This window comes from Falco peregrinus, chromosome 3, assembly GCF_023634155.1.
Source record: "Falco peregrinus isolate bFalPer1 chromosome 3, bFalPer1.pri, whole genome shotgun sequence".
Classification (NCBI taxonomy): Eukaryota; Metazoa; Chordata; class Aves; order Falconiformes; family Falconidae; genus Falco; species Falco peregrinus.
Genome location: NC_073723.1, coordinates 77,743,969 through 77,766,061, shown reverse-complemented (window position 1 = coordinate 77,766,061; position 22,093 = coordinate 77,743,969). Strand labels below are relative to the sequence as shown.

Below are 22,093 nucleotides of genomic sequence, written 5' to 3'. Positions count from 1 at the left end.
CATCATTAAGGATGAACCACTAATGGGCAAAAATTTGAATTAAAGAAAAGCAGAGTCAGCTAATTAGAAAATACTATAAAGGAGATTCCTGGAAACATAGGGTAAATTGCAGTGAACTGATTAAACCATCCTTACGTGTGTAACTGCAGAAACTTCAAATTCTGAAAACTTCCTATCATAGATTAAAAATCCAGAAGGGGAACTTGAAGAAACAGCAAATGCATTCAAAGAACATTTTTTCTCTCCCTCCAAAATATGTAGAAAATATTCAAGAAAATAGTAAGTATTCTAGAAAAAAAAGCTTTGAAAACACCACAAGTAAACAAAAAAAGGATACTACATGCTGGGACCACGGGGTGTTTATCCTAGAGAAGCTGGCAGAATTCTGCCCAGAGTAACTGCAGAACATGCTGAAAAATCAAACACTGGCAGATGTCAAGTTAAAAAATGTTTAATAGGACAAAGCATGTGACTAAATATGAAAATTTAAAGAATTAGGAAATGTAATTTGACAAAATAAGGGTGACAAACATTTAACCCATGGTGGGTTATATTCTCTCAAATAAAATGAAGAATGGTGAAGAATTCAAAAGTTTTGGTAATAAGCTTTACTTCCAACAGTGACACTAAAGATAGTTTAAGAAAAAAATACTAAAGATATACCACCACCACCCCCTCCACATTTAGGGAAATACCAAAATACTAACCCTAAAGTAGCTCATCAGGTTTTCAGGCCTAAATACTTTTTGAAATACAGAGAAAATATCAGATCTCCATCCAAAAAAACTAGTAAGCCCCAAGAAAGAAAACAACTTGAATATATGCTTCTGTTCCTTTTTCTCTTTCCCCCCATCTTGAGCTGGAAGACAGGGATGAGGAGCAGAATGAAGCCCCACAGTCCAGGAGGAAAAGGTCAGTGACCTGCTGCTCCACTCAGACATGCACCAGTCTATGGGGCCAGATGGGATCCACCTGAGGGTACTGAGGGAGCTGGTGGAGCAGCTCACCAAGCCACTCTACATCATTTATCAACAGCTCTGGCACACTGGAGAGGTCCCAGAAGACTGGGGGTCAGCCAATGTGACATACATCTACAAGAAAGGCAGGAAGGAGGATCCAGGGAGCTACAGGCCTGTCAGACTGACCTCGGTGCCAGGGAAGGTTACGGAAATGGTCATCCTGAGCACCACCATACAGTACGTGCAGGACAGCCAGGGGATCAGATCCAGCCAGCATGGGGTTATGAAAGGCAGGTCCTGCTTGCCAAATCCAATCTCCTTCTATGACAAGGTGACCTGCCTTGTAGATGAAGGAAAGGCTGTGGATGTTGTCTACCTGGACATTAGTAAAGCCTCTGACACCACCTCCCACACCATTCTCCTGGAGAAACTGGCTGCTCATGCCTTGAATGGGTGTACTCTACACTGGGTTAAAAACTGGCTGGACAGCCAAGCCCAAAGACCGGTGGTGAATGGAGCTACATTCAGCTGGCAGCAGGCCACCAGTGGCGTTCCCCGGGGCTCAGTGCTGGGGCCAGTCCTGATTAATACCTTCAGCGACAATCTGGATGAGGGAATAGAGCGAAACCTCAGTAAATTGCAGATGACGCCAAGCTGGGCAGGAGTGTTGATCTGCTGGAGGGCAGGAAAGTTCTGCGGAGGGATCTGGACAGGCTGGACTGATGGGCCAAGGCCAATTGTATGAGGTTCCACCAGGAGAAGTGCCGGGTCCTGCACCTGGGGCACAACCACCCCACGCAGCGCTACAGGCCTGGGGAAGAGCGGCTGCAAAGCTGCCTGGTGGGAAAGGACCTGGGGGTGCTGGCTGATGGCTGGCTGAACATGGGCCAGCAGTGTGCCCAGGGGGCCAAGGCAGCCAACAGCACCCTGGCTTGTATCAGAAACAGTGTGGCCAGCAAGACCAGGGCAGTGATCGCCCCCCTGCACTCAGCACTGTGGACGTTGCACCTACAATATTGTGTTCAGTTTGGGGCCCTCACTCCAAACGGGATGTAGACGGGCTGGAGCTTGTCCAGAGATGGGCAACAAGGCTGGTGAAGGGTGTAGAGAACAAGTCTTATGAGAAGCAGCTGAGGGAACTGGCATTGTTTAGCATGGAGGGAAGACTCTCTACAACTACCTGAAAGGAGGCTACAGGCAGCTGGGTGTTAGTCTCTTCTCCCATATAACAAGCAACAGAACAAGAGGAAACAGCCTGAAATTACAAAAGGGGAGGTTTATATTGGATATTAGGAAAAATGTCTTCACTGAAAGGGTGATCAGCACTGGAACAGGCTGCCCAGGGAGGTAGAATTACCATCCCCCCTTGGAGGTATTTACAAAACGCGTAGAAGCAGTGCTTAGGGGTATGTTTTAGTGATGGACTGGGCAATCCTGGGTTAACAGTTGGACTTGATTTCAAAGGTCTTTTACAACCTAAATGATTCTATGAAAAGCTGGATCAGATATGGAGAAAAAAAGAAAAAACGGCATTGTCCAAAATTTGTGCCCCTTTGCTATCTCCCTATGCAAATTAAAGTCTACATCAAAAGAAAATGGCTGTATTTATACAGACATGCCACATAGCTCTGAAGCATACATTCACACATGAAGTCTGTTTTCACATCATAAAGCTGTCTGCTCAGCAGGTAACTTCTGCTGCCAGCAACTGTTTTGTACTTAATTAACATGCACAGTATTGCACTAAGGATAAGATTCTTCACATCCATCCTTCACTTTCCCTCTTATACTCACTTGCTTTAGATTTAGTTTTTCTTAATTCTGTCTTCCCAGAGATCTCTGACAACACAAGCTTGAGAAATACCATGCTTCTAAATTTTTTATTTCTATCGTCAATCCATGCAAATGTACACATAGTATAAAAAGAACAACGATGAGATTTTCTTCAAGGACCTATATATTTGTCCATGTAAAGTCTATTTCTAAAGTAGGCAATGTTTGTATTTTGGGTTCTAGTTTGAATAGGTAAACAAGAAAAGAACTGTCAGATAAAATGCTAAATAGGCAGAATAATAAAACAGAGTTCTGGAAATCCTTTAGAACTTGGGATCAATTGCAAGATTACACAAGAAAAGAAGAAACTGAAAGGGAGAAGTTGCTATAATAGTTTGCAAACAGCCCAGTACAGCAACAGCTCTTCTTCAGGACTAGGGTCCTAGGTACTTTGTCCCCACAGCATCTTGGTCTTTAGATCTGGTACTGGTATTTCCAAACGACCAGAGCTTAAACTCCACAATTCAGACTTCAGGTGAGCTGTAGAGGTTTATATGCTGAAGCACCTGTGATGCCTGACAGTATAAGAGAATTTACACAATTATGAGTACTGTTCATTTTGAACTGTTCAAAGACTGGTTTCACATTTTGGGACAGTCTCACAACAGAAATCTACTCTCCTTTTCCTCTTCACTGCATTTTCCCCTTTGATATTCAGCAAGCAAACTATCCTTAACTTTCCAGCAGGCAGCAGCTCTGACCAATTCTGTTCCACGCAAGCAGATGCACTTTCCTTCCCCCATTGCTCTTACACCTACATCTCCTAGGCTGCTATCACACAAACAAAAATTAAGATAACAGGTGAAGCAGAGGCAGGGTGAAAAAGTGATCTTCTGTTGCTGCTGGAATCAAGATTATATAACGAAAGGAGGAATAAGGAGGAGAAGACAAGACCTCACCTGTCTAAGAAATATGCAACTGCCCATATGATTCAAAAAACCTGAAGCACACAGTATCCACCTATCCACCTAATGTCCTTCTGTAACTGTAAAAGTAGAAAATGATAAACAATGGACCTAAGCATGGAAATTGTAATTAACCATGGACATGTCTAGCTCATTACAAGTTATGTGCAGGCAGAGTTTCCATATTCCATTAAGTGGAAGGGAGAGAACTCTGTTTGATCCACCCAGGTCCCATGCCAGTCCTAATGGAAATAAATGAAACTGATTTTACATTAGCAGTCCCTACAAATATGAATACATGAAAAAGCTAGATTGGCAGACAAATCAAAAAGCCCAACTGAATAGTCATGAAAGACTGGCAAAAGTTTGATGGCAAACAAACAAAAAAGACACTATCTGGCTGTTCAGCAGAATAAAATCACTTTTAATTGAAGACTACTGAGACTATACAGGAAAAAAAAAAAAAGAAAACCACCAAAGACTAAAAAAGACAAGAAATCCAGTCTGTTAATTTCATTGTGAACAACTTTGTCCTCTCTCCTCTGCCCCCAACCAGACATGTTAGATAGCATTGTAAAAAAATACTTACAAACCAAGACTTCATTTGCCACTATTTCTAGACAGACTAAACGCTGGCTACATTGAAGACTTTCCTTAGACTCATCTCCAATACTACAATAAATATTTTAAGCCTCTTCATATTCACTAAAGTTGTACTTCCAAACAATTTAGAAAAAATAAAATAAAATCCACTAGTTAAACTTGGTTTGCTGAAACTTCAAAATATAAAGTACGATCACTGAGACCAAGAGTATGTTGCATTTAGGTCCAGCCAAGTATGACAAAGAATGTCTTGGGTTTATAGTTTTACAGAATGAACTTTATTCTGTACTCTGGACCAACCTTTATAAAAAGTATACCATTATTAAATAAGAGAAGGCATAACAAGAAAGAAAAAGGTCTACATCAAACAGGCAGACGTAAATTTAAAGAAGCACTTGGGTTGCCCTATCAAGTCACTGTATTCACAGCATTTATGCAGGACTGGATGCAAAATTTGGATTTCCAAAAGGTTAAAACAGAACCACTGAGCACTCTTTAGAGCTTTCAACTTCATTGAAACATAAACCAATTGATATTCAAGTTCACAGTTGGTCAAAAAGCCATAGTATGGAAACAGTAAGTTGAGTCCTATAGCAAATCAGGATTGCTATTCTCTAACAGCTTCAAAAATCTGTACTCCTTTTAAACAAGCAAACCTACCATGTTTTGAGTTCATTTGTGAAAGAAAATGCTAGAAAAACACAAATCAGTAAACAGAAAAAATTAGTTTTCACTTAGATCACAGAAAGTATTTAAACAAAGTCATTTTGACAAGAAAAATGCTATATTTTCAGCATTCTGTAATAAATACTTCCAAATGTTGCTGGATTTTATTTCTTAATACTCTAGAGGAAAAATGGCAGATTCGCTCACACGTTAAATGTCAAGACTATACTCTTACAGCTAGTGACTCCAATAAAATGTTTTCCATCTAGCTTAACTTCTAAGTTTTCATACTAATATGAAAAAGGTTTGGCAAATTTAAATAAAATAGCCATATCAAGACATAGGCATTGCATCAGTAAAGGGAAAAAAAACCACCAACAACTTAGAATTTGTTATTTCTTGCACTGTGCAGTAGTACAGAGAAATCTGAAGTCTGATATGAAATTTAAGGTAGAAAGTTTATTTCCTGAAAGAGTTCACATTTCCCCCCCAGTTACCTGTAAGACTGATGCTAAGAATTTTCTGCATAGTTGCATAGACAAAGAAATCAGCAGAACATTAGGTATGGCAGAGATGTATTAGACTTCAGTACATTACTTAAGTTTCTTCAGATACTTAGGTGCTTCCTACTTTGCCAATTTTTTCCAGAAGTTGTCAGGCACTTTGTAAAAAAACACTTAATATATAATTTGACACATCATTTTTTGAAGGTATAAAGCTGGTAGCAACTCTAAGCTTTTTTACAATTCAAAATTCATATCTGACTAGAAGCCAAGAGAGAAACAGGTCACTGTAAAAAAGGTTAATCTGTCAGAAAACATTAAAAAAGGGAATAAGATGGAACTGTTTTGCAAATTCAGCTATACATTAATTGGAGACTGCAGCATTTGAGTAATACAATCACTTTAAAAAGTACCTGATTAAATTTAAAAAGTCTTTTTTAAAATTCTGTGCTCAAATACATTCTAAATTACTTTTCAGTAACCTTTCCAAAAGATTTGCAACTTCTCTGAAAATACTAGTCTTTACAACACGAGAAAGTAGACATGCCTAAGAAGCCATACCATATGGTTAGACCATAGCTAAAGATTCACCAACATGCTACTGCGTAAGTAGTTGCTACTCTATCTTCTCTCTTATTCCAATATGCCAGCCTCCTGCTTTGCCAGTAAAAATTTACACAGCAATGAAGAAACTCAACCAGGAAATAATACAACTGAAAAATAACCAAAAACAATAGTGCTTTTTCAGCCACATCAGCCTCCCAGTGCAAACCCAGACCAAACAATACAGACCAACCAGGTAACCCTCCCCCAACAGCAGTTATTTCCACTCAAATCCATAACCTTATTAAATTCACCGTTAAAGTCAAAAACCAAGAGGTGGTTGGGCTACAGCAGAAGAAATATCAGTGGAGCTATAGCTCGAAAGACCAAAAGCCTTAAATCCAGAAATAAATTGAAAAAAAAATTACCCTAATTATTTTTTATTCTGAGTAGCCTCTACTAATGTTTAACAGCATTAGGTAATAATTTTGGATATATTTTTCCTTCTCCCCTGAAATTATGCTTGTTCAAGCTATACTTTTTAAGCACTAAATGTAAGAGTACATGCCAGATTAAGATCTTTTGAAGTCAACTGGAAAAGGATCCACTTAGACCTGAAACAGGCTTTTTCCTTTTTACCCCACTGAACCTGAACTTCAAAGTTAGTCCCAATGAGTTCTTCAGAACTCAGTCTGCGAAAATTAATCTTATGAAATGTGCTAACAGGTTTGCAGGAAATAAAAAAATAAAGGTGAAAAATAAGCACAAAATGTCAATACCAAAGATATCAACCAGAAGACAACATTTAACACACTAAATACATTGAACTGGTTAACCTTTTTTGCCAAAGGAAACATATTTGTTGTACCACATCTTTGCCAGTTTGTCCCATTAAATTTGGTTCTCCAACTTGTTTCAATCAAGCTAAAAAACCCCCAAACAGTAGTACGTGGGAGATGCACACAGAGAGAAGGCTTGACAAGAGCTTAGCTGTTAAACATGTCACTGGACAGCCAGTGACACAGTGGCCTTGGCTCGTATGACAAGGATGCTTTAAGGGAACTGTGTTTACTGTAGAAACACAGAAAAAAAACCCAGACTTTCTTATTTCAAATGGATAGAAAATTATTGATCTGCATTCCAGTTCATTGCCCTAGGTCACTCTTCTCAAGGTGATTCTCATACTGAGAAAGTAAAAGTACATTTAGGAAAACTAAAAATGGGGTGCTTTACCCACTTGGGTATTGTACTTTCTAATACCCAGAGACAACCACAGTACCAGATTAAGTTAGGCTTGTGCTAGTATCTAAAGGCATTCTTATGGACACCTGTTTAATAGCTGTAGACAACTGCACTAGCTCACCAGGACTCTGAAGGAACACAAAAATATGGAACATGCATTTGGTGGATTGACCCTGGCTGGACACCAGATACCCACCAAGCCACCCTATCAATCCTCTTCTCAGCTGGACAGCAGAGAGAAAATATAATGAAGAGCTCATGGGTCAAGACAAGGATAGGGAGATTATTCACCAATTACTGTCATGGGGAAAACAGACGAAACTCAGGGAAATTAGTTTAATTTACCAAACCAGAGTAGGGTAATGAGAAATAAAAACCAAATCTTAAAAACACCTTCCCATCACCCCTCCCTTCTTCCTGGCTTAATTTCACTCCCAATTTTCTCTGCCTCCTCCCCCATAGTGGCGCAGAGGAACAGGGAATGGGGCTGTGGTCAGTTCATCACACGTTGTCTCTGGGGCTCCTTCCCCCTCAGGGGGAGGCTCCTCACACTCTGCCCCTGCTCCAGCCTGCGGTCCCCCCCATGGGAGACAGTCCTCCACAAATTTCTCCAATGTGAGTCCTTCCCACAGGCTGCACTTCTTCACACACTGCTCCAGCATGGGTACCCCCAGAGTCACAAGTCCTGGCAGCAAACCTGCTCCAGCCTGGGTTCCTCTCTCCACGGGTCCTGCCAGGAGCCTGCTCCAGTGCAGCCTTTCCAGGGGGTCACACCTGGCATGGGGCTGTCCACTGGCTGCAGGTGGATATCTGCTCTACCAGGGACCTCCATGGGCTGAGGGGGACAGCCTGCCTCACCATGGCCTTCACCATGGGCTGCAGGGAAATCTCTGCTCCAGTGCCTGGAGCACCTCCTCCCCCTCCTTCTTCACTGACCTTCAGGTCTGCAGAGTTGTTTCTTTCATTCTCAAGCATCTCTTCAGCTGCTGGATTTTTTCCCCCCTTCTTAAATACATTATCACAGAGGTGCTACCACCATTGCTGATGGGCTCAGCCTTGGCTAGCAGTGGGTCTGGTCTTGGAGCCGGCTGGCATTGCCTCTATCAGACATCGGCGAAGCCTCTAGCAGCTTCCCACAGAAGCCACCCCTGCATCTCCCCCCATACCAAAACTGTGCTATGCAAACCCTATACAACGCAACGACAAAGTAGTAGCATACATGCAGTCTCCCTTTGCTCTAAGATACATCCAAAGCAGACAGACCTGACCAAAGCATCAAAAATTCCTAGATCAAATTTTGTACTAACCTCCTCTGCAGGTTCACAGCCATCTGGATGGTCCACTAACACTGGTGGCAAAATCCCGATACATTGCTGTAGGGCACCTGTGGGTAGGGACCATAGAGCAACAGACTCGCCTAGGTCATTCTGACATGAATGTAGAAGCAGAAGATTTCTTCCATCCACAAGGTTTTAAGGCTGTCCTAGAAGAAAAACAGAAATTCAGATAAGTTCCAGATTCAATTCTGGCATAGCTTGAGGTGGAAGGGGAAGGGAAGTTTCCCAGCATTTAAGACTTCAAAATCCAAAATCCTGTGCAAGGGAGAAGGAGCCAAAAGACTGCTTCTAAAAAGAGGCAGTGAACTGAGCCTGTGAGGAAAACAACATATGCAGGGTAGAGTGGAGAGGTGGAACAAGTCATCAAAATTTTTTAGCCTTTCAGATGATATGATTTAAGTGGGAGGACTGCCTGTCCTCCCAAATAAGCAGTTCTCTATTTTTGAGTTCTATATATGTCGCCCTCTATCCAATCATAAACACTTAGCACAACAAACTATGAATTGTTCTTGATAAGGCTAGAAAACAGCCTCCTCAACAGCACACATTCACATGAGCAGCTCCCCAGATGATCATTCTTTTGGACTAAATTTTTCCATACATATTCTAGTTTATAGATGTAAGGGTTTTTCACATTCTTTCATCTCTCGCCCACAAGTTAAACATTAGCATTTATAACGACAGCTTTTGTAAAAAAAACAGGTGTTACTAATCTAACACTGACCTGATGCTTAAGAAGCAATGTTTTTTCACTTCTAAAAGTGACACCTGAAAAATGATGGCTGAGCCTTTCCAAGGCTTTGTTAAAATTTTAGCAATATTGAATGAACTCTTTCCTTTTCCTTTCTTTTCCTTTACCCAGTTGATACAGCACTATCTGAAGGAAATTCTAAGCAGCTGAAAAGTAAACAAAATATCTTAACAAATAAGAAAGCAGATTTTTTTTCAATGTTAAATGCTTGTAACCTGCCTACACTTAAGGAATATTTGCCATACATCATGACCTTGTGTGTTGTATTTGCCATATTGTATATGAGCCTACTAAGTTATTTAAGTTTACTGTTCTGTTTAAACTGTTGGCTTTATGCATTGCCTGTCCAGATGAAGAATTATGTACTAGGGAGGAAAAAAAATTAAGATGCTGACACTATGATAACATGACAGTATGGAGGAAATACATGGTAAGGAAAGCTAAGACTGGCAGTGATTGAAAACATGTTTGTCAACTGCTTATTCTGAAACAAATTATGACCCCCAGTACCGAGGCAGGTGCAGCAAGTATAATACTTGGCAGTTTCCCATTTTTTTGGATATCAAAGTAGAAAGGTAAAATGTCTCAAGTCCTAATTTTGTTCTCCATTTGAGGATAGATTACCAAAATACTGATAAAACATACTGATAGAATAGGAATAGTAAGCAGTTTTATATCCACAGAAGTGGCTTACAGCCTGAATTTTAAAAGAGTGGCTAAGAATCTCCCAGAAATAACATCAATTTTTATCAAATCTGAAAAAAATAAGGAAGTTTCAAAGGGCCAGAAAAATACGGGTTCACAGGATGATCCAAGCCACACCCAGCAGGACATCTGACATAAATCACATGACTGTTACCTTTCTGAACGTGTTAAATATTAAGAGATCATGACAATTCTGAAGAGATCCAACCGCCTTTATCAAAGCAAATTAGTCACAGGCTTCAAGAAAGTGAAACACACAGACTTCTGTGACATGTCTGACAAGGCTCTACACATTGTACTGTCACATATAATACAGAAAAAAAAATCAGCGATGCTTATGTTAAATTAACTTTTTTTTATATCACTTTTCTTCAGTAAAACTCAAGTGCCTTACAGAGATGGAGAACACAATCCATTTTTACAGATGGGGAAACTAGTCCATTACTGGCTAAGCAGCTGCCAAATCTGGGATTAAGTTTTATTCTACTTGCTCAAGAGTTGTAACTGAAGTATCTATCTATACATCTGTCCAGTTCGATGAAGATCCATATTCTAGTGATTTTGCTAATTTAAGTATTTCTTCAAAGGATCCTAAGACGACAGGCTCTTTGTTCAGTGTGCTCCAGACACTGGACAGAAATAGCTCCTATAAAACCCACAAACAAAAAGCGAACAATAAAAGCAGGACACACAGAGAATGGTCCACGTTGCCATTAGTAAGCAAAGCACATCTACCAAGGGCAGATGTTCGCTTCTTCATAGTGAACTTCCACACACTTAAAAGCATGTAATTTCCCTTGATTTTTCTTTGGGTTACAAAAATGTCAATTCGGTCATTCTTTCTGCACATACCATCTTTCCTAAATCACCAGTCATTACCATCACCCTCCTGAGGCAAATTAACTGTGCCTACATCTTTCTTGAAGTACAATAACAAAAACTGATACAGTACTTTAACCTTACAATACAGAACAGAGCAAGGTTCAACTCCACATGTTCTCTAGATTATACCACCATTTATTCATGCCAATACATAACACACCTATTCTTTCTAAAGAACGCCACTTTGTTAACTCTCATTTTGTAACTCATGGCTTGCGGTCAGGGTGGGGAACAGGGTGGCAGGAACAACTTAAACAGTTGTTCACCTTTTATTTTTGTGCTATTTTGACCCACATATAAACCATTTCACTTATTCTTCTAAAATGCATCCTATTCTTTCAGGCCATTTTCCCAACATTCAAGATTCTTCTGAATTACTTACTCTAGGAGAACCTGCTGTAGCAGGGGGTTGGACTCTGCTAAATGATTTCCAGAGGCCCCTTCCAACTCTGACCATTCTGTGATTCAGTGAATTGCCAGCCCAGCTTCGTGTATCTGCATTTATTCCCAAACATATCTTGTCTTCAGGTCTCACAATCATATGCTATTCCATTGCCCAATTCATGATCAGGAACAATAGTCTGAAACAACTACACAAAATCCCATACAATATGCTTTCCCCTTGCTGAAAGTGAACTACTGAAAAACAAAACTCTGGCTACTGTTAACCTAATGATTTTACACGCATGCTAAAACAGCCTCTTTTTTTTTTTTTTTTTTTTTAATCTAGGCCACGTTTCCTTTGCTTGGTCTGTAAGAGTATCACATGTGGCTTTCCCCAGTCCATAAGCTTCCTGTTTTAGAGGATGTTAGACTGGCTTGATAATGCATTTCTGATCTTCACAGAAGGCTTTCAAATTTGCTTCCCTAAACAGCATGTTCAGAGAGGACTATCTTACCTGTAACTACATCTCTTCAGTATTCTACTCTAACTGGATTTTCCATTATATCCTGTCAAGAACAAAAATCAAGGCACAGTATGTGTGCAGAACTCACTGGTGATTTTCTCATGGTTCTGACTCAAAACAAAAGTCATTTTAGCTAGAAACAGGCAAAAGAAACCAAGGTAAAGAAGATGCAGTGTGCCCTTTCATTTTCTTCATGTAAATCCAAAGTAACCCAGAAAAAACTAATAACCAACACACACCCAACCTGATGTGGGCAGGCAAGTGGGTTTGGAGACAAGAACACCAACAACAGGATATGTAGGTGAACAAAAACAAGAAAGCATCTGCTGCAATAGCACTTATGAGTACGTAGATTAAGGTTACCAGTAGCCATTGGCTTTCAATGCTCCATACAGCATTACACTGCTATGCAGTCTAAACTGAAGACTACTACTGCTTTTAAACTGTGCATACAAAATAGCCTACAGACTTCAAAGGAAATTATTGGAGCTGGGATTTTGGAATTTGGAATCCAAGCAGCTTCTGTTAATAAGTTCTTATATCAACTCCCAAGTATTTCACAGGATGAAGGTTAGATGAAGATATTCTAGGTAGAGATCTCCCTTGCCAATAATTTTCACTGTCCTGTTTTATACCCCATTACCACCATTCTGTCATCACAAGCACCAGTAGGTGCCTCAGCTTTTTTAAGTGACACATAAAACAAAGAAAGGGATTTTTTTGAAAACTGAACTTTAAGGGGAATTGAATACTCTTGAGGTTTTTATTTAAACCAAAGCAAATTTTAGCTAGCCACTCTGATATGCTGACCAGATTCAAAGTCACAACATTGAGTACAAATATAATTGTCTCATATTAAGTGTCTATGCTGAACAGTCTGAATATTTGCACTCACATTATTCAGAGAACTTCCTTCTAACACATTTAATGTTAATAACAGCAACGATCATGCAGAGTTATCTATGCACAATAAAATATCTATTTCCAATTGTCACTCCATTCCACTTACCACTTTCACCTCTTCCCAAATATAATATTGGATTAACTATGATTTTTCAGTCATGCATTACCTTCCCAGTCTGTACAGTCAATTTCTCTTTATTCAGTGACATACCACCCACCCCACACAAAATCACCCAGTTGCCATAAGGTATGTAGCAAACTCCATTTCATCAGCTTGTTTTTCTACCAGCTCAGTCCAGTGGTATGACCCTGCACATGACCAGAAACACAAGAGTAGGGGAGTGAATAGGAAAGCATGAAAAGGAGACAACATTATTAGCCTGCCATGAAACTCCAGAGAAAACAGATTTATAACACTAAGAAAACCACATCTTCTACCTGTTGGTCTTGAAGTGACCAACAATACATAAAAAACCCCAGAGCATACAACAACACAACCACGGTTTTATTCCTTAAGTCTCCATGGCTTTATCTTATACAGAAAGACAGCAAGGAAAATAATAATTTAAATAAATCTTTCCTAATGGAGACAATCCAAAGATTTTTTTCCTGCATGCAATTTGTCAGAAAAAAGTAAGATCCATAGGTGTAATTTATAATACAATCAGCAAACCATAAACACAGGTATGTGCTTAACAGGTGTAAAGTACACACTGCTACCATACTATCTCCCCAAAACTCATAAAAAATTGTCAAGGTAACAGTTATTTCGATCAAGCTGACATCTAAAGTGTATGACCTTACTTTTCTTGTAGGTTCACCAACGAAGCCATGATTCTGGCAAGTACGGCCATGCAAACAACACAGCGTCACCTTCCTCTCACAGGCCTCCTGCCTTCTGAGGACACTGACTCAAAGCAACACAAGCCAACACTAGCAATGTATGAAAGAGACCAAGAGTGACTGAACCCACAGGGATTTTTTTAAGGAAATATTAATTTTAGAAGTCACCTGCAAAATGCACACACACACACACGCCCCCAAATCAAGAATCCAGCAAAGCCCATTTTCACTTTGCTTGAGAGTATTACACTGCTGGAAAGCAGAAGAAAAAAAAATACAAGACAATCTACTGCTCTCAACAGTAAAACGTCTACTATCATATTCAGCATCATTATTAAGTCTCCTTGGACTATAAGAAATATCTTTGTCATAATTCAAACAGTACCTATGCGGAATTACTTGGGGGAAAAAAAGCTGTCTTTCATAACCTCACACTGCTCTCCGGAAAGACAAAAACCAAATTATTTGTAAATCAGGAGCAGCATTACAGGTCTGTAAAGATGACAGAAGTCTTTCTTAACTATTGTGATTCAAAAACATTAGAAAGCAATCATCACAACCAATTTATTTTGATAGCATTAACATATATCAGCCTTAAGTAAAAGCATGGAGCATCAATGGTCCAGGCATGCTTGCCTTCACTGGGACTATCAACAAAGAGTTGTGTGTTGACTGTTGTGAGCTGGCAGACACCCTCTGCACCTTCTCTTCAGCCACCAGGAAACAGTACACTCATTGTTTCACAAGTATGCAAAGCAACCAATGTGGATTCATATGGAGGATGTGAGCCACAGAGCAAAATGCATTAGACACCTCTCAGCTCCTTCAGTTGACAAAGCATTCACTACGAAGGAACCCAGAAGTGAAAAAAAATAAGATTTAGTGTCCACTACAAGTTTCGTTTGTTTATAAAGAGTGGGTAACTTAGCTTTTCAGTAATTTTTCTATTGTAACCAGCTACTGAAAACTTAAAGACTGAGCTGTACTTCCCTCTCAAAATCTCCTATTTTGCAATAGTTCCAACTCCAGTCTTGCCTTCTCTCCCCTGGCTCACAGAGCTCAGGTAGGACCAGCAGTAGGCGCACACCCCTGACATAACAGACAAAATGCTTCCTGTATACAGAGTGTATACTTTGGACCTCACTGACAACTCTTCACCACAAGTCACATGAAACTCAGGAGTCATCAGATAATTATCACTTACTGTAACAGCTCAAGTAACCATCTTCCTCAAAAAATGTGAGTAGAGCAACAGCCTTAAACCAAGCAGCAGCAACTAGGCAGAATCATCAACCTGCTCCAGTATGTCAACTGGCATTAATCCCAGCTGCCTATACAGATGTGTGCATGTGTACAGGTGCATGGGTATGTACACTAAGTGGATTACTTCAATTAGTTCTTATGAATGTGGCTTGACTCCCATTTTCAGAGTACTGTTCTTTGCTAGAAAAAGCATACGTGACATTAACATTGGCAAACAAACATAGGATCCCTTCAGCTGAGAAAGATGATGCCTTCTGTTTAAGCTTTCCTAGTCTCCCTTGACTCATTAGAAAAAAAGTTCCCAGACCTGCTGAGGAAAACAAAAATCCTAATTAATTATGAATACAAAATAGTTAAATACATAACTACGTTAAAATCAATCACAGCTACCTTCATAAATGTTCGGTAAACTTGCATGCCCTATGATGACCAACGCTTTCTTCAACAGTGAGCAGAGAGCTTCAGGAAAGCAGCCTGCTACATTCTCAGGTATAATACTCTACTGAATAATCTATAACCTCTCTTTCTGATATACTGCAAAAAAAACAAACAGCAGGAAAGCTTACAGGGAAAGAGTGCAGGAGAACAGAATTTAGAAAATGATAATATAAATATAATAAAATATAAAATATACAGTAAATATAAATTGAATATAAATATAAAATATATAATAAAATATTAAATTATGATAAACTGAGTTATCGTCATACCCAGTTTCTCCATTTCCACTGATAATTTTTAATGGAACTACAGAGAGCAAGATAACCACAAATATTTCCCATTACCTCAGGTACACCAGGGGAATGCAAAATTATGGACATTCATACATGCTGCTTTAATGGTGCTTAAAAGATCACAACCTCATCCTTCCATGGGCCAAGAAATCAGTTTGCAAGTGGAAACGGGCAACTGTGGGATAATAAAATTACAGCAACTCTGTCCTGTATGTAGAGAAAGAGAACTACAGAACTGTTCTACTTCTAACCAAAGGCTTAAGATTTTTTGGAGATCACACACATATACAGTATTATGGTGTGCACTGTAGCATATTACTTAAAGTGAGAAAAGTGGGAGGGAGAGGTATCTAAGCAAGATCCTAAGACTTGCCATTCAGAACAGGCAGTACTTGAAATAAGTCAACTGGTAAATTTGTAAAAGCAAATGTCAAATTTACACAATGCTTCTCAATATTTACAAAGCATCTCAACGATATTTTCTCATGAATATAATAAACAAAGTGCTAAGTGGTAGGAAGTCCCCAAAGTAAAACCACTGCTCCACACATCTAATTATGTCTGTTTAGACACTAAGAAATCATTTCTTCCAGCATTCTGGCAAAACAGAGAGTCTACTGTCTATTCAGCTCTGTACCTTTACTGTGAAAGAAATACAAATATTAGAGTCCTTACTCTAAACCAAATAATTTATCGCTGTATACAGAGCTAAAAAAGGCTGTTTTGTATACTAACTTAGGAACCAAATGTAACCAAAAAAAGTCACAAATCAAATAGGAAGTATTCTCTTGCAGGGTGCAATTAGCACTTGTTAATCAAAGAGGAAAATGTGGAAATTGTGTTCTTGTCTACAGGCTTTTATGAAGCCCTATATTATCACACATTACATTAGTCCCCCAGTAAGTAATGGAAGTATTAGAGACAGCTGTTTAAGAAGTGAACAAGCATATCATAACTCCAAAGTCCAAAATTATGCACTGCTTATTAGGAGGACTTTTAACTCAGGGAACACTAAGTTTACAGCACATAAAAGTAAACCTTTAGAAAAACCTCAGCCTAGAACACAGAAGTAATATGTAGAACCATGTCTAGGAAAAAAAGTCTGGCCTGAGGGCTCAGTTCTTTGAAAATATTAACACACTATTTAAAACAGAAATTTTGTGGTGAGGGAAATAAATAGAAGTGAAGAGGGAATGGTTTGCTGCCTTCTGCCAGATATAAAGCATTTCAGTAAGACTGTCTGTCAGTGTCAACAGGAGAATATGTACCCTAAAACAACAAGCTGCTTGACTGAGCATATGTCTTCATACACAAATACTAACTCTCCCACAGAAATTCTAGTTTCGGATATCTTCATCTGCCTCCAGGCAAAGCTTGCAACAGTATCTGAAATTTGGCTGAGCTGACAAATGACTATCATTTCTCATCTGCAAAAGTAGAAAGATCACTTTAAACAAAAAAAAGTTTCTTCCATTCTTCTGAGCAGAAACAGGCAGCCAAACATTTTCTGGCTGCAGGTGAGATAATGGTCCCTATTTCAGGAAGTTTTGTTTACCACCAAGGAACACAGGAAACATTACGTTATCAAGTTTCCAAAACAATGGATTCAGTTAGTAATGCGGATCCTAACTTTTTTCTTGTCCCTTTCTGTGAAATCAGTAGCAGGTAGTTGAAACAGAATACTGAGAGATATTAACACTGTCACCACCAGGATGAGGAAGCTGTGACAATAAGCCAATGAATTAGCTTTTCTAAAAAAAGCACTTCTGTTTTAATGCATTCTTTGACAACACAGCATTTTAGCATACAGTTTCCCAAATCATGCTGCAAACTTTAAGGTTTCTTCCTAGAAATACCTTGTTTTACATAGTTTACTAATTGCTGAGTAAGTCATCTGTTTCCAGTACCATTCTTTTTACAAGCACGAACTCAGAAGATACCTTGGTATGCAGTTTACATATACCTCATGCCTAAAATAAAGTTAAAAATATAAATCAAGAATACTGAAAATCAGCACTGCTGCTCAAGGAGTGCATAATAACATCTCCTAGTCCCTAAGCATTTGCTTCTATCCCTACACTCCTTCCTGACATCACCATGTTTGTGTACAGGTTAGAACTAATTTAGCACAGAAACGTACTGCAATCCAGAAAATTTTGCAATATATTTCACAATACATGCCTAAGGAAGAGAAAGTATGGCCAGGAAAAGACTGTTTACTTCAGCAGCAGTGGCAGACTGGCACAGTCACGAAGTTAACAACCTAATTTTTCAATTTTGAGACTTGCCATTGTTGTTACACTAAATCTCAACAGACCTGTTATGTGGCAATTATGTCTTCTATTTTCTCTAATTGTTTGGTTTTCAGTTATTCTGTATCTGCTTTCCACGTCAATTTAAAGGCTACTTTAGCAGCTGGACCAGGAACACTAAATTACATCATAACATAATGAGAGAAGGATTATTAATCTGACACCTGGCAGAACGCTTCAGGGTCTGAGAAACTTTCACTATTGGAAATCTCCATCAGCTATTCAGATATAAATTCAGCCATTTAGCATTTTCAGTAACTGGAAATACATCAGTTATATAAACTTGCTTCCCTAAAACACCTGGCTGGATGACAGTTGAGGAATAATTCTTGTTTGAATATTCTAGAAAGGGATGAAACGGGAATCTTCCATCTAGAAGCTCATCCTAGGTTACATCAAAAGTTAGGCAGGAATACAAAAACATTCAGAATGCTTAACTTTCTAATCAGTCCCTAGAAACAAAGTTATTAACGACAAAATAGTGTAACAAGTAGGCTAGGTACTTCCAGTGTTGAAAGGAAGGTCAGGATACAGATTGAACCATGACTTACAGAAGAATAAAATTTTAACATTTTATTTGATAGCAGGTACGCTACACTATAGAATACTTCTGCAAGCACCAAAATGAAAGAAGGCACCTTTTAAAAAGACAGTTAAATAAGAAGCAACAGAAATATGAATATATTATTTTTGTTCAATTGACACTGAACTATTCCTTTATACAGATGGGAAAAATTTTTGGAAGTACTAGAACTCTTTTAAACCACTTATCTTGAAATGTTTAATGTGACATTAAGAAAAGCAAGCAGGAAGCGCTGAACACTTTTGCACACCTCATGATAGGCCAAAACAAAGCCTGCCAACTCATTCAGCTTTCAGCAAAACGGTTTGACAAAGTCATACCCTTAGCAAACCACTTCTTAATGCTGGCTCCTGTGAAAGGTATCAACTAACTTTCTGTGCATACTGGGAAACGTACTGTTTTTGAAAAACTAAAATCCAATTCACCATTACTAACTAAACCAGAGAACGGGTACCAGCTGTAAAAGCATTTTTAAGACCTTCTCTGCAACTGAAAACTTGGGGCTTGTGATTACCTCCCTGAGAGGCTCCCACCAGAACAGAAGACCATCCATTTGTCAGAATACCTAAGCTGCGTTTTCACAGTATGATACATGTACATTTAGCTTCAAATCACTTTGATATAAAATTAATAAGAACCAATTTATATGTAGCATTTCAAGTGCTTCATCAGCTTCAAAAGAATAGCAAATGCTGAGAAGAGTTATTTGCTTTGCAAGCTGAAGTGTTCTACAAACCAGGTATGCTCAAGCCAGTAACTTGTCAACATTACTCTTAGATTTGCACCAAAATGCATTCCACACTTCCAGAAACTAAGTTCTAAATAAACAGATGATGACTTATATATGGTCTTTTCAGCAAAAGCCCTTTAAATACAGAATGGAAAATTCAACCTGATCTTCCATATCCTAACAACAATATTCTGCTTACTCATCCAGAATGAGTATGACAAAAGTTTGTACAAGACATAAAGCTCAGTGCTATCTTCAGCACATGTACATAAAAGAAAACTACAAGTCTGTAGAGAGCATGTAAATTTAACTTCTTATATAACTATCTTCTCAGTCTGCTTTGGAGTGCCATGTAATTTTTCTCTCAACTGACATCACATCTTATCCAAATATATCAACTGTCCTGTCTACCTCCTCAACAATTAATACAACATACCCCAGGGCTGTAACAGTGTGCCCTATGCTGTAAACGAAAGCAGACAGTATGTCTACTTTACACTTTACTGGGGTATAAAACCCCCTCCCATTTCTTGCCAAGTTCCCACTGATACTCTTCTGCTAATCATAGCTTACCCTCTTTTACCCGAGTTATATCAAAATATTTAGAATTTAAAGCATTTTCCCCCCATTTTTATGTTTCATTTCCAGAAAGCACAAGCAAGCACAAAAAGAAAACTAAGTTCTATATCAAGAGTAAACTTCACTCGTGTCAGAGTCAAGAAGGGCAGGATGGAAGTCCAGTTGATTTTTTTCCTACCTAAAACTTACTAGACAGGGTAACTACACTAGTCAAAACTTTCACCTGCCAACTGGTAAATACTCCCTAAACTACACCTACATTCTCTTAACAGTTAGGGATTTTCTAACTGTTTTACTAATTAGCTTGCTACACAACCGTGTCGCTATTTGAAAAAAGAAATGGCAAGATACTATTTAGCCATCTGAATATTGTTATCTTCTAGAACAAGACACCTACCTTATTATCTCTTGCCAGCTCCTCTGTTCCCTTCTCCTACAGGTGTTTGCTGCCCAGTTTCCTGTCTGCCTATACTTGGAGCCACCACCGCACGCCTTTAGGCAAAGCACTGACTCTCCAATGCTGCTTGTAGCTGCAGCAAAGTAAAAAGCTGAAGAGGGGAATGTCGCTGCTTCCTTCACATTACTCAGTCCAGAGAAAGTTGAGATCACAGCTTTATTCTCATCAACAGGATCTTGTACCAGAGTTTTTATTTCAAAGCTGTTCATATGCTATCAAAGCATCTAATTCTGACCCACCCTCAACTACTTCTAATCCTTAAAAAGATGCTTGGTAACATCAGTTATGCCACCCAGTTCCAATCTTCCTCAGTCTCAAACATTTGCACTTTGAGGCAATGTACCTCCTTTGAAAGAGCCTTCAACAAAGCAATGTCTCATTATGAGATTTCATTTTGTTTTTTTCAAGCTGAGGTGTAGCTTTTGACCATTTACATCTTACATACTTATAAAAATAATTACGAGGTGAGGAGCCAAAATTACAGTATTTCAATACTGTGACCCAGTGGTTTACTTATAATGCTGTGAAAAGAATGTCAGTGACCCCTGAACATTACCAGAATGAAGGAAAATTTGAGTGTAACAGAATGTATTATATTACATGTAATCTGCGATTTTTTTGTTAATATGCTAAACTGGGGCCGGGGGAAGTAATCCCCATTAGGCAGATCAACATAAACACATGAATCAGATACCATTAACATCAAATGGAAAAAATAGTTACAATACACCTTAAGACAACCTAAGCTTTTTCTTAGTATTTATTAATTTCAAGGCTTGAAGCAATCAATTCTTTAGATTTAATTTTTTTTAATGCCAAGGAAGTTGTTATAATGTTACATATTAAATGTGAAAAAAGCAGCTAATTCTGGTAATTAAATAAAAATATGTCCACACTTACAATAACATTTCACTTCTTAGTAACATCAAGCCCCTAAAATCATATCATTTAGTAGCATTCCTTCAGGAAGGTGGGAGAATATGATTTATAGTGTAAGAAGTCCTTCCTAATAGTTTCTGTGCCATTACAGCTTAGAACACATGTCCACCAAAGAAACTAGGTCATAACTAAATATCCAACAACTGCATTTGAAGAAAGTCTGAGCAGACAGTTGCTTTTATCAATTTTCTCGTACCACTCTTCTGTGCAAGTTGCTGTCACTGTTAAGAAATAATCCTCAGTTTTCCCAGTGTGGCAAGGTATCCAGTTTAATATTTTTGTGTAGAAAATATTAGCACAAAGACAATGAATTGAGCTTCTTTCATTCCTTTTCCTCATGGTATTCAGAGAGTAAACAAACTAGGTTATCACTGTCCCTAATTACATCAGCTTACATACTTTAGATGTACAAACAATACATTAATCTTTTCATCTTGTCTGAAGTCTGTTCTCCTCCTCTGTTTTTTCAGGAGAAGGTATACTTCCAAAATAGCCACTTTATAAGCTAATTATCTCTTCTATAAGCAGCTTTCAAACTATTCCCATTAAAGAAACAAAAATTTAAAAAACACACACACATTCAGTGAATTCAGACCGAGAGTTCACAACCAAACTGTTGAAACTTTGTGTCAGGGAAAAGAAATATGACCAACTACTCATTACTACAAGCAAAGCGGTTTAACTTTGACCACTATGTTCTTCTAGAAAACCTACCCTGTAGCAGCAGCTGGCTACTTTCTTACAGTTTAAAAGGACCCGCTGCAGTAGGAGGTGCAGCACACTGAAAAATATCTGTTGGAACGCGGATGCTTACAAATAAATCACAGTCTATCTGCAAACAGCCATTGCTAAAACAAGTTATCCTGCCTTGTGGAAAGTAGAACTTGTGGGTTGATCTCCCACAGATTTCAGT

At 38.7% G+C, this 22,093-nt stretch overlaps 1 protein-coding gene across 3 annotated transcripts in view; it reads right to left on the bottom strand.

Annotated features, from left to right (window-relative positions):
- GALNT1 (polypeptide N-acetylgalactosaminyltransferase 1) overlaps nt 1-22,093 on the bottom strand; it is a 92,736-nt gene that overhangs the window by 56,750 nt on the left and 13,893 nt on the right. For 2 of the 3 annotated variants that reach the window (XM_055800700.1, XM_055800703.1), the window contains exon 2: nt 8,562-8,737. The gene's annotated coding sequence lies outside the window, so the exon portion shown is untranslated. The remainder of the gene's footprint in view (nt 1-8,561; nt 8,738-22,093) is intronic. The other variant, XM_055800702.1, reaches the window with a different exon arrangement.